The following is a 15,536-nucleotide window of genomic DNA, read 5'->3' on the forward strand; positions in this document are numbered from 1 at the left end:
AACAGCATCAACTAACAGAGCCTAATTGATGTTTGTGGAACAATCCCCCCAATAACAGAAGAAAATACAGTCTTTTCAAGTACCCATAGAACATACACCAAAATTGGCTATATTATGGCTGTAGAGTAAATCTCAACAAATTTAAAAGAACTAAAGTCATATACATGTATTTTCCATCTACAATAAAATCAAACTTGAAATCAATAACAGAAAGATAACAGGAAAATCTCCAAACACTTAGAGACTAAACAACACAATTTAGTCAATGTGTCAAAGAAGAAGTCTCAAAGGAAATTTTAAAAGTACACTGAACTGAGTAAAAGGGAAAATATAAAATATCAAAATTTGCAGGAAACAGCTAAAGCAGCATTGAGAAAAATTTAAAGCACTAAATGCATGCAATCAAAAAGAAGTCTCAAATCAATAATCTAAGCTCCCACCACATGAACCTAGAATAAGAAGAGCAAAGTAAGCCCAAAGTCAGCAGAAAGACTGGAGTAATAAAGATTAGAGCAAAAATCAATAAAATTGAAAAAAGAAAAATAATGGAGAAAATCAATGAAATGAAGTGCTTGGTCTTTGGAAATATCAACAAAACTTACAAACCTCTAGCAAGACAGAAAAACAAAAAAGGAAGACACAAATTACCAACATCAAGAATGAAACAGAGGATATTACTACAGACTCTACAGACATTAAAAGAATAATTAGGCTATACTCCGAAAAACTTTTCACCATAAATTTGACAGCTTTGATATAATATACCAATTCCTCAAAAAACACAAACTACCACAACTCTTTGAATATGAAATAAACTATTTTAACACCCCTGTATTATTAAAGAAATTAAATTTAATTCTTAAATTAAATTAAATTAATAAGAAACTTATAAAAAAAGTTAATTTTCCCAAAAACTTAATATGGTTTCACTGGAGAATTTTGCCACACCTTTAAAGAAGAATTAGCATCAATTCTACATAATTTCTACGATTAAATCCTTCTCAAATCACTTTACAAAGCTAAGATTACCTTGATACCAAAATTAGACAAAGACAGTACCAAAAAAGAAAACTAGAAACCAATATTCCTCAGGAATTTAGATGTAAAAGTAACAAAATATAAACAAACAGAATTCAGCAGTATGTAAAAATAATTATATGCACTGACCAACTAGTATTTATTTCAGGGGTGCAAGGCTGGTTCAGAATTTGAAAATTAACCAATGTGATCCACTATATTAACAGCCTAAGGAAAAAAATCACATTATCATATCAACAGATGCAAAAAAAAGCATTTGACAAAATTTAACATTCATTCATAATAAAAATTCAGAAAAGCAGAAATAGAGGGGAACTTCCTCACCTTGATAAAGACCATCTAAAAACATTTACAGCAAACAATATACTTAATGGTGAAAGACGGGCTGCTCTTCCCTTATGATTGGGAACTAGGCAAAAATATTTGCTTTCACTATTCTTATTCATGGTGTTAGAACTTTTCACTATTCTCTAACATGGTGCTAGAACTTGTAACCAGTGGAATAAGACCAAAAAAAAAAAAAATAGTAATTTAAATATGTACCGATTTACAGGAAAAAAATAAACTGTCCCTATTCACAAATGATATGATCATCTATGTAGAAAATCTCAAGGGCTCTACCAAAAAAAGCACCTAATAGAACTAATAAGTGAATTAAACAAGGTTGCAGAATACACAAAAATCAGTTTTCTATAAAAAACAATGTTTCTATATACTAGTAATGTATAGAGGATATCAAATTTTAAAATATAATACCATTTATAGTTGCTCAAAAACTTTAATACTTAGATGTAAATCCAAAAAACATGTATTAAACTTTACGCTGAAGACTACAAAACACTGATATAACAAATCAATGGACATCTAAATAAATGGAGTGATATGCAATATTCATAGATTAGAAGATGCAGCACAGTAGAGATGCCAATTCCCCCCAAATTGATGCTCAGTTTTAATACAATTGCTATCAAAATTCCAGCAAGAATTTTTTATAGATATAGATCAGATTATTCTAAAATGTATATAGAAGAAGAGCACAGGAGCTAGAATAGTTAAAACAATTTTGAAAAAGAAGAATAAAGTTGGAGGCATCAATCAACCCAATTTCAAAACTTATTATATATAATAACTTTAGTCAAGACATTTCTGCAAGGAATGCTGCCCTTAAAGGAACCAAAAGCAGTCAAACCTCTGTCATGGTCCATGGGATATTTCCCCAAATGATAACTTAGAAAAACTGGCTAGGGAAGCCCAACAATTAGCTTCAGAAAATGAAGAACAAGACTGGAAATTCAACAGTTGTTTTGATAAAAAGATAAAGCTCTGGTTTGGACCAACTAACAACCCAGTCTTACTGGAGACTCCAACATTCCCACTCCTAATCATTGTACATGCATTAAACAATTGGTTTATTGATAAAATGATAGGATTCATTAATCAATATTGATGGGAAAACAAATATTAACAAGGCCAGAAAACACGCCTACCTCACTTGTCCCACTTACTCGAAACACAATCCAGGGAACCCTGCTCCCAGACATTTAAAACTGTCTAATGGACCATTCAAGTTCTGGCAAATGGATTTCATACAATTTTCTCCATCTCATGAATATAAATATGTTTTAGTCACGATCTGTATGTTTTCTCACTGGACAGAAGCCTTCCCTGGCAGACAGGATACTGCCTCCTCTGTGGAAAAGAGTACCTCTACTTGGGAAATTCCTCCCAAACATCATAGTGATCAAGGACCCCATTTTACTGGTCAGGTACTTTGACAAGTCTGCATTCTCTGTCCGGTTTTAAAACACTTTCATTGTGCTTACCACCCTCAATCCTCTGGTTTGGTCAAACATACTAATGGCATTATTAAGGCTCAATTGGCAAAATTTGTAGAAGCCCTCCAATTACCTTGGCCAAAAGCATTGCCATTGATCTCTCTGAATCTCAGATCTACCCCTTTTGGAACTCATAAACTCTCACCCTTTGAAATAGTTACAGGACACCCAATGTACCTGCCCCTGCCTCTTTTGACCCCCAACTAATAAAAAAAGAGATAGTTCAATATTGCAAAGGCCTAATTACCTTTATTTAAAACAACCATGCTTTGGTAGAGCAATCTTTTCACAGTGTGTTCTTGAGAGATGTAGACCTTGAGCATCGCACTTTGCAAACTGGAGACTTTGTTGAAAAAGACACCCCCAGAAAGACTCTCTTCAACATCTCTGGAAAGGTGCCTATCTGGTACTGCTAATCAACCCTTGTGCTGCCAAACTCCAGGGAATAGAGCCTTGGATTCATGTGACACAGCTAAAGAAAGGACCCTGACTGGACCTGTATGTCATCCAGTGACCTGAAAGTGAAGATTTCTCAGAATTGAAGCAGATGACATCTGATCAGACAGCTTTCCCAAGATATCCAGGCCAGGCCAATTGGAAGTTTATTGCCAAACCTTTGATGGTGATATAATGTTTCAAATGATCTCCAGTGTCTATAATCTTGTTAACATATGGACTTTAGATAAAAAGTGCCTAAGAGTTCTCCCCCCTACCCCTCCTTGTTACTCAAATGTGACCTCAATAGGTTTCAACCTGCACACTTTCCCTCGAATGTGGGACATTATGCCCAGGAAAGTTCCTTCTGGCATTGAAAGACAAAAAGTCATTGAAATCAGAAAACCTAACTCTTGATCAGAGATACTTTCAGAGAAAGATCTTGTTCAAAAGTGGGAAATGTAAAAATTAATAATCAGAAACCTCAATTAAAATAGTCAGGAGGCCAGAAGGGCATGGGCTCTCATGCCCTTAAACAATAGCAGAGTCCAACAGGAAGAAGAAAGATTTCCTCCTCTTGCTTGGTAAAAGCTCCACCAATGAGAGACTGCCACAACTTAGCCAATGAAAAGCTACTATACTTTGAACTCTCAATTCCTCCAATGGACTCTTTGTTTCCTCTAGTCCTCCCAACTTCCTTTCCCCTTTTGAAAAGAGTTCTCTTCTCCTTGCTGTGTAGGGACTTGTACGTAGCTCACCATCACTGCAGACCCTGAATTGCAATTCTTTGTTGAGCCCAAACAAACCCATTTTTGCTAGAGAAATAACTGGCAGTCTATTTGTTTTAGGTCAACAGGTAAAAGGGCTCTGTTATAAGAAAGTGTAAGGTCATGTATCAGTAGACAATTATAGATACAAGCAAGTGCAGTGAGATTGTGTAGATCTTCTTGCAGAAGTTCTGTACAGAATATTGTTTGGTAAAATTGCAGGAACGACTTCAATGATGAAAAGATTTAGGATATATGCCATGAACGTTCAATAAATGGCCACCAAGTAGACAAGGCTGGGAAAGGTACTCCAAGCTGGGATAGCAGAGGGAGCAAAGGCACAGAGGCATGCAATGCCATGGTGCTGTCAGGGAGATGCAGGGGTTCAGCATGACTAATGCACAGTGCACCGAGTGTGTTAAGGCAAATGGCTGGAGGAGCAGAGAGAAACCAGACCATGTAAGACTTACTACAGACTTTGGAATTTACTTCACTTAGCATGATAATCTCTAGGTCCATCCATGTTGCTGCAAATAGCATTATTTCATTCTTTTTGAAGTAAGCCAAACAGAAAAGACAAATATCATATGATACTGCTTATATGTGGGATCTAAAAAAAAATAATACAAATGAATTTATTTACAAAACAGAAGTAGACCCAGAGACATAGAAAGCAAACTTATTGTTAACAAAGTGGAAAGGTGGGGGAGGGATAAATTAGGCGTTTGGGATTAAATGATACACACTACTATATATAAAATAGATAAACAAGGACCTTCTGTATAGCACAGGGAACTGTACTCAATTTCTTGTAATAACCTATAAGGGAAAAGAATCTGAAAAAGAATCACTGTGCTATACACCTGAAACTAACACAATGTTGTAAATCGACTATACTTCAATAAAGAAATTTTAAAAAAAATTTTTGGAACTATCCAATAGCTCAGAGGTGTACTTGTGGGATGTATCCACCACCAGTGCTCTTATACCCAGTGCTGGAGCATGGGAAGTAAAATTAGAAGGTGTGTTTATATTTATTTTAATCTCATGCTTAATTTCTATTTGTGTATATGTTTTATAATGAAATATATTTGTGTAGTAATACATGGTGGTATTTTATAAGTGAATAAATATACATATGTTAGGAACATATGTTTAAGTTTTTTCTTTACTGATGAGGTACATTATCTACAATGTTTGGAGACAACAGCTATTAAAGTATGAAGCAGGGCCATAAAGTAATGAGATTTTTGCATTATAAAGTCTTCATGGTAGGGGAGTATGGGACAGTGTGGACTAGAGATTAGAGGCAAGGAGAGGAGTTAGGATGTTATTATAATTGTCCAGTCTCAGGATGTTATTATAACTGTCCAGGCTGAGACAATGAGGATCTGAACTGTGGCAGTAGCTTTAGAGTTGGTGAGGAAGGAAGGGACTGCTATTGGAGAATTTTACAGAAAAATTATTAACAGGGCTCAGTCACTTATGAGATAGAAGAAATGAGGAACGGGGCGTATCTGGAATGATTCCCATGGGTGTCATTGGATTTGGATGACTAAGTGAATGGCAGCACCAGTCATGCACATTAGGGCATGGGAACAGAGAAGGTTTGGTGGGAAAGCTAATGAGTGTGAACTTTTGACATGTTTAATTGTGAGACTCTTCTCTAACAATTGGATGGAAATGTTTAGGATACAGTTGGATATCTGGGTTTTAAAGTTCTGAAAAGGGATCTAACCTGATGATAAATATACATGGGAGTTACCAGCTTATCCTCAGAAGAGTACCCACAGAGTGAAATCAAAAAAAATAAAAAAGGAAGAAAGGAAAAGAAGTTGAAGGACAGAAGCTAAGGGAACTCCAATATTTAAAGGAAAGTGATAGGAAGAAAAGACAGAAAAAGCCACCCAGAAGAAAAGCTTAGATTGCTAGGAACAGTATGAGCAGAGATAGGAGTCATGGCAGTCCAGGTGAGGAAGAGTCTCATGAAGACAAGTGATCTAATTGTCTTGGGTAAACAACACTCCCTTGTTCATCCTCCTATTAACATTGTCAAGTCTTTACTGAGCACCTGCAGTTAGACATATTGCATTAATTTTAACATCACACAATTATAGACACAGACTACAATGTAGAACAGAGTATCTATGAATAGTATTCTCAACATGAAGCAATTTTGTCTGCCATTTAACTGAGGTCAGCATTGTTAATTCAGCACTTAGTATATGGTAAATTAAGAGCATCATGTGGTGTATGCTGTGGATGGTTAAAAACACTGATACTGATGTTGGGCCAGATGTTATCAAATGATCAAGTTAATCATCTCCATTTTAGTAAATGACCTTATTCTACTACATGAATCAATGACAACATCATAATGCCAGGGACCTGACTCTACTTGTAGGGTACATGCCAGACGTGACATTAGGCATACTTCCTATTAGCAAAATAGGAAATAGTTTTTATCAAAACACAACTCAGTTGATTTCATCCTTCCTAGGAGAAGAATCTCAAAATCTTCCACAAAACTCACCCACGTGTATACCTTGGTTTATTTGTCTTAACAATGTGTTTTAAAGCTTAGGCTAGACACATAAGCCAGAAGTTGAGTGCCCTGTAAATCAACCCTTCACCTTGAGTCACACAGGAAAGCGTATATGATTAAGAACAAGACATCAAAGACAATTTACACACCCACATGCATATACTTTGTAATACACAGGTTATGATTAATATACAAAAGAAAAAAAAATAACTTCTTGCCTGACATGGAAAGTTCATCGCACTTAAGCAGAAGTCATTGTCATCAAATGGCATTAGACAGTTGTCACCTGCTGGTCCTTTCCCCAGGAAACCTCTTGATTAAGTGCCCTTTCCAATTAGGCACATTCAATTTAGCAAAAACCCATTAAACAATAACTAGATAGTATTTTTCATTCATCATGACAAAGTGTTCTCTGCAGAGTTTGACAATAATATTATGTGGGTTTAAATCTTACTTTCAGTTCATTGCTTGAGAAATCTTAACACGGAAAAAGTATCTTAAGATCTCAGAAGTAAAATGTACAAGGGCAGCAGCTGTGTTTGCATTGTTCATATGTTTCCCAGCACTGACCTAACATTCAGCATTTCCTCAGTAACTGTCAAATAATGAAGAAATTAGAGTACAATTTAAAATCTATACATTATATCCGTTCTGTCAGGTAATAAATATAGTGTTTGAGTTCAGAAGGCAAAGATACAGATAAAATCCAACAAAGTCTACAGAGAAGCAATTTTTCCCAGTACAGATGAACCAATACAGTTCTTTTATAGTATCAGTATTCTAGACATTTAGTTCACCACTGCCCTGGAAGGAACCGCAGTGGCCCACTTCCCAGAAAATGTATTTTTTTTTTTTTTTAAATTATTTATTTATTTATGGCTGTGTTGGGTCTTCGTTCCTGTGCTAGGGCTTTCTCTAGTTGCGGCAAGTGGGGACCACTCTTCATTGCGGTGCGCGGGCCTCTCACTATCGCGGCCTCTCTTGTTGCGGAGCACAGGCTCCAGACGCGCAAGCTCAGTAGTTGTGGCTCACGGGCCTAGTTGCTCCGCGGCATGTGGGATCTTCCCAGACCAGGGCTCGAACCCGTGTCCCCTGCATTAGCAGGCAGATTCTCAACCACTGTGCCACCAGGGAAGCCCAGAAAATGTATTTTTAATGATGTGGTTGATTGTCTCCAGAAATGGCTGCCAACAATTCCACCCATCCTTCTAGCAGCAGGCTACTCCTCCCATCAAGAGGTGGAGGTTATTTCCCCTCCCTCTGAATTTGGGCTGACCTTGCGATTTACTTTGACCAATAGAATGCAATGGCAGGGACATGTGTGAGTTCAGAGCATAGCCATTAAGATGACTGATAGCATCCACTTTTGCTCTCTTGGAACTCAACTGCCATGTTATAAGGAAGCCCATACTCTCCTGCTGGGAAGAGTGTTCATGTGGAGAAACCTTGGATGATAAGACACTATGTGGAAAAAGAGGCCACAGAAAACCCTGGAGAACAGAAGTAGTCCAGCTGACGGTCACCTTCAAGGCCCCAGACATGTGAGAGAGGTAGTCTTGGATATTCTAGCCCAGCCCATTTGCCAGCTGAATGCAGCCAATGGAGGGACCCTAGCTGGAGCAAAAGGATCACCAGCCAACCCGCAGAATGGTAAGTAATATTGATAAAGCTATTAATGTTTCAAGCCTCTATATCTTGGGTGGCTTGTTATATAGTAACAGAGAACTAAAACAAATGACGCTACACTCCTCCCCTTCTATGGCACCTTTAGCCTCTCTTTTCTTTTCTTTTTTTTTGATACTTTTCTCATAGAAATTCTACCCTGTTTCCTTTAGCTGTAGTGTTGACACCAGTTTTTAGAATGAAGAGCTACAGTTGGAAAATGCTGGTTTCTAAAACTTTCCAATGGGTATGATGTCAGATAACATCACTGTTATTATAAGGGAGACAGTCTGTCTCTAAATTGTTTGCAATCAAAGGTACTGTACTTGACACACTCAAATGCATAGAACTTTTACTCTTAAAATTCTTGTAATTCTTAAGTAGTCAGTACAAGGAGAGAAAAGCCCCCATTGAATGTAGTCAGTCCCCACTACATGCACCTGAAAGAATCATTTGGGTCTAAGCTGATCCATTACACAGTTAACTATGTATCTAAATATTTAAATTTTTCTAATCAGAAATGGTTTCTTCCTCTGTCATTCTAAAGGTCAGTATTAGATGTTTTAATATTACTTAGGGTAGGTACACACATCCAGAAAGTCTCTGGCAACATCATTTTACTCAGTGGCATTTCAAAATAATGTGGCACAATGTTGTAAGCTCTCAATAAAACCTCCTGGTAAACATGGAGTGTGATCTTTCCCTTTAACGACTCCTGCCATGAAGTAATCCTCATCCTTTTCATCTAGGCTGAGTTTCAGTGTGGACTCCTCCCGAACAGAACATAAAGGGCATGACCTATTCCTGAAATCCACTGACATAAAAAATCTTTCTTACATTAAGATTACTTATACAGTGGATAAAACGGTTAAGTTCAACCTCCCAGTACTCTGTGAAAGCAGCAGTGCCTCCGGTAATGTACCCCAGCCTGCCCCGAGAAACCTATTGACTGTAAACCACACTATATTATAAATCCCAACTGCAAGCGCCTACAGTGACACTCTCTCATAACAGAGCTAAAAGCAGATATAATCCGGTGTCTTCCCAGGGGAGTCTAAAGACAACTTTCCTTGTGAATAGTCAGACATTCTATCGCTGTGCTAAAATGCTCAGCAAGCAGACATGATTTATCCCTTCCTTTTTATGAACTATTATTTCTGCAGTTGTTAAACTCTAATTGAGCAGTTACGTATGCCTAATTTCAACTAACTGCCGGCAGAATACGCTGATAGGATTTTGCTCATTCTATCATTCTTTTTTTTTTTTTTTTTAAACATCTTTATTGGAGTACAATTGCTTTACAATGGTGTGTTAGTTTCTGCTTTATAACAAAGTGAATCAGTTATACATATACATATGTCCCCATATCTCTTCCCTCTGGCATCTCCCTCCCTCCCACCCTCCCTATCCCACCCCTCTAGGTGGTCACAAAGCACAGAGCTGATCTCCCTGTGCTATGCGGTTGCTTCCCACTAGCTATCTATTTTACATTTGGTAGTGTATATATGTCCATGCCACTCTCTCACCCTGTCACATCTTATCCCTCCCCCTCCCCATATCCCCAAGTCCATTCTCTAGTAGGTCATTCTATCATTCTTGAAGATACCACGAGAGCTGGCTCTCCCTAGCATTCTATTCCAAACCCTTTGCTCTTCTCACTTCATGCCAAAAGAGGCGAACTCAAACATCTCCATCTCTAAGCTGGCTCAGATCAGTAGGGATCCATTTAAACTTTCCCTGGGCATTCACATATATATTCACAGCTTCTGTGATGACTTCCAAATCTAAATTTCAGACTTAGACCTTGCCTTTGAATTCCAGCCCCTATAACCATCTGTGTTCCGTACCTGGCCACCTGCATATTCCACAGCTGCTTCAAAATTCACACGGTCAGTTATATTTTTCCTCCCATTCTTAGTCTAGGTTCTTCCTATCTTGTTAACGGAATCATCACTTACCCTGAAACCTGAGATTCTTAACTCTCTCTCCCTTACACTCCATAATCAGCCACACCAATTACTATCAGTTCTACCACCAAACACATCCTTTGAACCCATCCATTCCCTCTGTCTTACCTCACTGATGCAACATTTCTTGTCTTGACTTTTACATCTCTATCCCCACTGGTCTCCCTGCCTATAGCCTCACCTCCTCCCCAATCCATCCCCTGCCCAGGACCAAGGGTGATCTTTCTAAAACAGGGAACTAATCCTGAGTGGCAGCGTACTGGAGTGCTTAAGTCTGTGGAAGTCAGAAACTGGGTTGAATCCTGGTTCCATCACTTACAAGCTGTGTCATCTTGGGAATGTAACTTATCCTGTCTTTGCCTCACTCTCCTCAGAAGTTAAATGGGAATAAAAATAATATCTACTTCAGTTGACTGTGATGAAGATGAAATAAACATGTATAAAGCTCTTAGAACAATGCCTAGCACACAGAAAACGCAATAGAAATAGTAGCTTAAATAAATGGATGCCACTTACCTGCTTAAAGCCCTTCTCTAGAGGAAAGGGCTTCCTGAGGGAAAGTGACCCTCCATAAGCTGCCACCTGCTTCCCTGTGTGGCCTCAGCTCACTCTGTTTACCCCACATAGAAGCAGAGCTCCAGGCATAGCAGATCCTGAACCTGACCTGCTCTTTCATTCCGCCAACGCCCATCTCTCTGGAATACCCTCATCCCCATGGGAGGTAGGAGGAAACTCCTACTAATCCTTCAAGCTTCAAAGGATTAAGTGTCCTTTTCCTTTGAAAGTCCTTCTAGACTCACTCAAACCTAACTACTCAATTCATTTTGGTCCCTTTCTGGGATCTAGTAGCTATCTCTATTATTCTATCTACCACACTGCCTTGCAATTAGATTTTTACAAGGCAATTTCCCCTACCAGGCATCCTCATTCAGGTCAAGGACTGTATCATATGTCCTTATATTCTTAATGGATAGCAGAATATCTATTATGGAACACGGGGTACAACAAATGTTTATATTCTTTTCTCTCCATCCTTTCCTTCTTCTCCCAATAGTTTTAGTAGTAATAATAATAATAGCAATATCTTACTGCTTTAATATTCATAAAACACTTTGAAATATATCATGTCATTTTATTTTGATCCATAGAATAAAATACAAAAAAATTATTCCCACTTTATCACTGAGAAAACTGAAGTCTCAGGAGTAATGTGGTTTCTCTGGGATCATACAGTCATGTAGCCATTATTCAAATCCAAGGCTTGCTATTCCAAATCTTATGTTTTTGCTTTTGGTGTTTTTTGTTTTTTTTTTTTCCTCACAATCAAAGACCCTCCCTTCAACATGATCATTTTGTCCAAAATTAATTATATGGCCACCTCCTTCAAAAATACCTCTGCTTTAATGTCTGTAAGATTCATAACTCCCCATCAAAAAAAAAAAAGAATAAAAACAACTAAACCATCTTGTTTGAATCAACAATAGTATTGTTCCTGGTCAAATGCATTTGTTTCTTACAAATATGTCTTATAAGCTCCCAAACAGGTGTCATTTTAAAATACTTTGAGTTGCCATAGGTGTGACCACAATGTCTGTGGGTCCTAGCCAAGGGCACCAAGTCCTTGGATTCAGATAAGGAAGCCTGGTGTGTGATATCATTTCATATTTTACAGACTCAGTTAGGAATGTTCACAAACACAAATCATCTGGTCAGGCATGGAGATATTTCATCAGATCTAAACAAGGAAGATCTTTCTTGAAAAATATATTTTTTGGAGACACCTGAAGATTAGGCTCAGAGCCAGCATCACTGGTAAATAACAGTCTGGTGTTTATGTTTTCACTGGGGATTGTTTCCCCTGACACCACAAATAAAATGAGGCAGCCAGACTCTCAGAGCTTGTAATTTTACCAGGTGGGCTATATGTTTAAAATCTAAACAAAAGAGCTAGTCTGCCTTTACAGAGAATTTAAGAAAAGCCAGAATTTAGAATGCAAAAACACTCTGCCCTGTTCCACTACGGGGCTTTGTACCAAAGCTCTAAAATGAGTTTTTTCTCCTCCCTCAGGAGTCCTTCCAGTTTCACGTGTGTGGCAAATGCTAAAAGCCACAGAGAAAACAAGCCTTTCCCTTGGGAAGGAGAGGCTGTATTGCCAAACACAGACCCTTTGGGGTTTGAAATCTTGACAGGCCTCAAACAAACGTGTCTTGTTTTTGCCTCTTCTTTACAGACTGCAGTGTTTAACTTTTGTAAAATGAAAAGATATAATATGATGTGATTTATTTTATCATTATTTTTGGAAAATTTCTACCCTATGAGAGACTATCTGAAATAAGAATCTAATGTAATTGCTATAAAAGTCCATGAATACCTAATCAAATCACTGGGTGACATTTATCCCCTCCACTGAAAAAGCAGAATAATGCAAACACATTCCATTTGTTCTGGGATATTACCCATGAAACTAAGTGCTACTTTCTCTTTATAAAAACCATGGACTGAAATAATACTCTGATTCAATATTTGGCCCAGAACAGCTGTGGAAGCACAATTTTCTACTGAAAGGTTAATTCTCCTCTCACCTTGGGATTCTTGGTTATAAGCAGGCTCCCAAACACATATAGCCATACACCCTTAACACGTAGTTTATAAATAACATTCCATCTTCAAGACTGAATTAATTAAAGCCATTAATTTGTCTTCAAATCAGAGTCTATTTACTTGTGTTTCAAGAAGTCATATTTTGATTGTTGTAATAGTCAGATGATTCAGTGTTCAAAAGTCGATGATTTAGTCAAGTTAAACACAGGCTTTCTTGGGGATTAGGAAAGGATATCTCTTGCTTTTAAGTTTTCTGTATGTATGGTACATCATTTTCTAAATTTGCAGTGAAAGTTCAATAATTATCTAGGTTAAACTAAGCACAAGATCACAAACCAGTGTTTTGCCCAAATTATCCCAACTAAAATTTGCCTCAACCATAAGCTCAAAATATGGTACCGTCTGTCATGATTTTCTTCATCCGTGGAGGTAAGATATAAGTGGAGGAGGTAAATAATAACATCTTACATTTTCAAAACACTTATCTACTTTCTAAATTGAACCTCACCAGCAATTCCATAAAAGAGAAGGGAAGGGATCATTACTTGCGTTTGATAAATGACGAGCTGAGTCTCAAAATGGTGACGTGGCTTCTGCAAGTTCACCCAGCTGGTAAATGACAGAACTGGAAAAAAATGTAGTCTATTGTCACTGAATTATGCCATGCTGCGTCTCTTGAATAAGCTTTACGAGTAACCTATAATAATCCACTTAGCTCCAAAACTGCTACTGGTTACCAATCTGCTGTAAATTAACTCTAGGAAAAGTTCTACAAATCTGTTCTCTGGTCAGCATGGGGGGAGAGTTCCTGAGACACAGCTATGGAGGACTTATAAACCAAGAGAAGATTCTCTTTGTGATTGTTCCACTCCAAGGAAGAACCACACTGTCCCTCCATATGCCTTGGGCTCTGTGGGCTCATCTCTTTCAACAAAATCCTACTCTCTGCAGTTCTACATTTTAATAGTTTCCACCAGAAAACAAATAAACAATGTGAGCTACATGAGCAACAGCTAATACTGAAGGGAAATGCAATGCGTGAGGTTGCACAGTCATTTTTTAAGGTCAATCGAAGGTCACGGGGCAATTTCCTGCAAGTCATCGAGGCTGGTGGTTACTCAGGTTGTCACAAGCCTCTTCATTATTGTTTCCACCATAAACATCACATAGAGTCAAATATGCAATGAAGCCAATCCTAGAATAATCTGAAAATTGTTCTGTTTTAGCACATTCAGTGACAGACACATGGAGGCTTACTAAATTATTCTAGTCTTCTTCCATTCAGCAAATAATTATTGAGGATCTTTTTTGTGCCAGGCTCTAAATTAGATCCTGAGGATACATCAGTCTTGTATAGGAGACAGACACATAAATAACCACACTGATTCCTGGTGGATGGTATAACTAAATACTTTCGGTGTGACTGTTTCCACTTGGGTGAGTGGGAAAGTATCACAGAAATGATGTTATTTGATTTGGTTCTTATAGGTTAAACAGTAGTTCAGTAAAGGAGTAGAAAGTGTAGTATTTTATTCCTGCTGCAATTCACAAATGTATACATACAAATGAATAATCAATTCCCATGGGAAGTCCCAACCTATCTACTGTTGAAATATTTTAATAAAAAAAGAAAATCTCCAGAACAATCTATACAATGGCTTAGTAACTCACAACTACATAAATGCACCTCATGCATTTCACTGTTGTTAATTGCTTTTGGTGAGTAATGAACAATTTATTACATCATGTATAGATTCTCAAAATATTAAGGGTAGAAAAGTTCTTAGCTCTATCCCAGTCCAATGTCATCTTTTCCAATAAAGCATAGAAAGGTTAAGTGTCTTATTTAAAATCATACAGTTAATCACTGAAATTAAGAGACTAAAACTTAGATTCCCTGATGTCCAATTTAGTTTTTTTCCCCCTGCAGTACTGCATGCTCTATTATTGTAAGTTGATAGTTTATGGTTAGAGATGTCTTTTGTAAGACATAAGAGTGGTAGTTTGAGGTCAGAGGGTCATGTTAGTAAAACTCATGGATGTTGTTATTTATTTTCTGTTTAATATACAAAGGAATAAATCCCTAAAGAAGAGAACATAGGCAGGCAAAGAAATTCCAAAGGAGAAGGACAGGAATGGAGATAAATATGAAAGACCAAGAGTCAGGAGACCTGGATTTTACTGGGAAGTTGTCTTGAACAAGCTGCTTTCCCCCATTCTCTTCCATCCCATCACCTGTAAACTCAAGCCAGTATGGGTGGGAACCATTTACTTGCATGTTTTCCTGTCTTAGTTTGTGTGTGAACAAGTGTTGCATTTCTAATTGATATAGATTAAACACCTCCTGGGAACCTTTTTCATATGCTCTCAATTATTACTCAAGCCACCTCACACATTTGGTACTAAATAGCCTCCATGTAGAAATGGGGAGACTGTGTTACAGACAGTTTATGTGACTTGCCCAAAGCCACTTCCCTAGTACATTACAGAGTTTTAATTTGAACATAGTTATCCAAGCTTATTGCTTTTTCTGTTAAAAACACCTTTAGACTAAATAACCATTAAAGTCTGTTCTGGTTCTAAAACTGGACTCAATGCAATAAAAAATATGGAAATGCTTTAGAAAATTTTAAGTGCCATGAAAATATGAGGTGACCATAACACCCCCATTAATCATATATATCC

The 15,536-nt window shown here is 37.5% G+C and overlaps 1 pseudogene; it reads left to right on the top strand.

Annotated features, from left to right (window-relative positions):
- The first annotated feature begins 8,083 nt into the window (after positions 1-8,083).
- The window catches only part of LOC103003942 (small ubiquitin-related modifier 2-like), an 81,873-nt pseudogene continuing 74,420 nt past the window's right edge, over positions 8,084-15,536 (top strand).

This window comes from Balaenoptera acutorostrata, chromosome 3, assembly GCF_949987535.1.
Source record: "Balaenoptera acutorostrata chromosome 3, mBalAcu1.1, whole genome shotgun sequence".
Classification (NCBI taxonomy): domain Eukaryota; kingdom Metazoa; phylum Chordata; class Mammalia; order Artiodactyla; family Balaenopteridae; genus Balaenoptera; species Balaenoptera acutorostrata.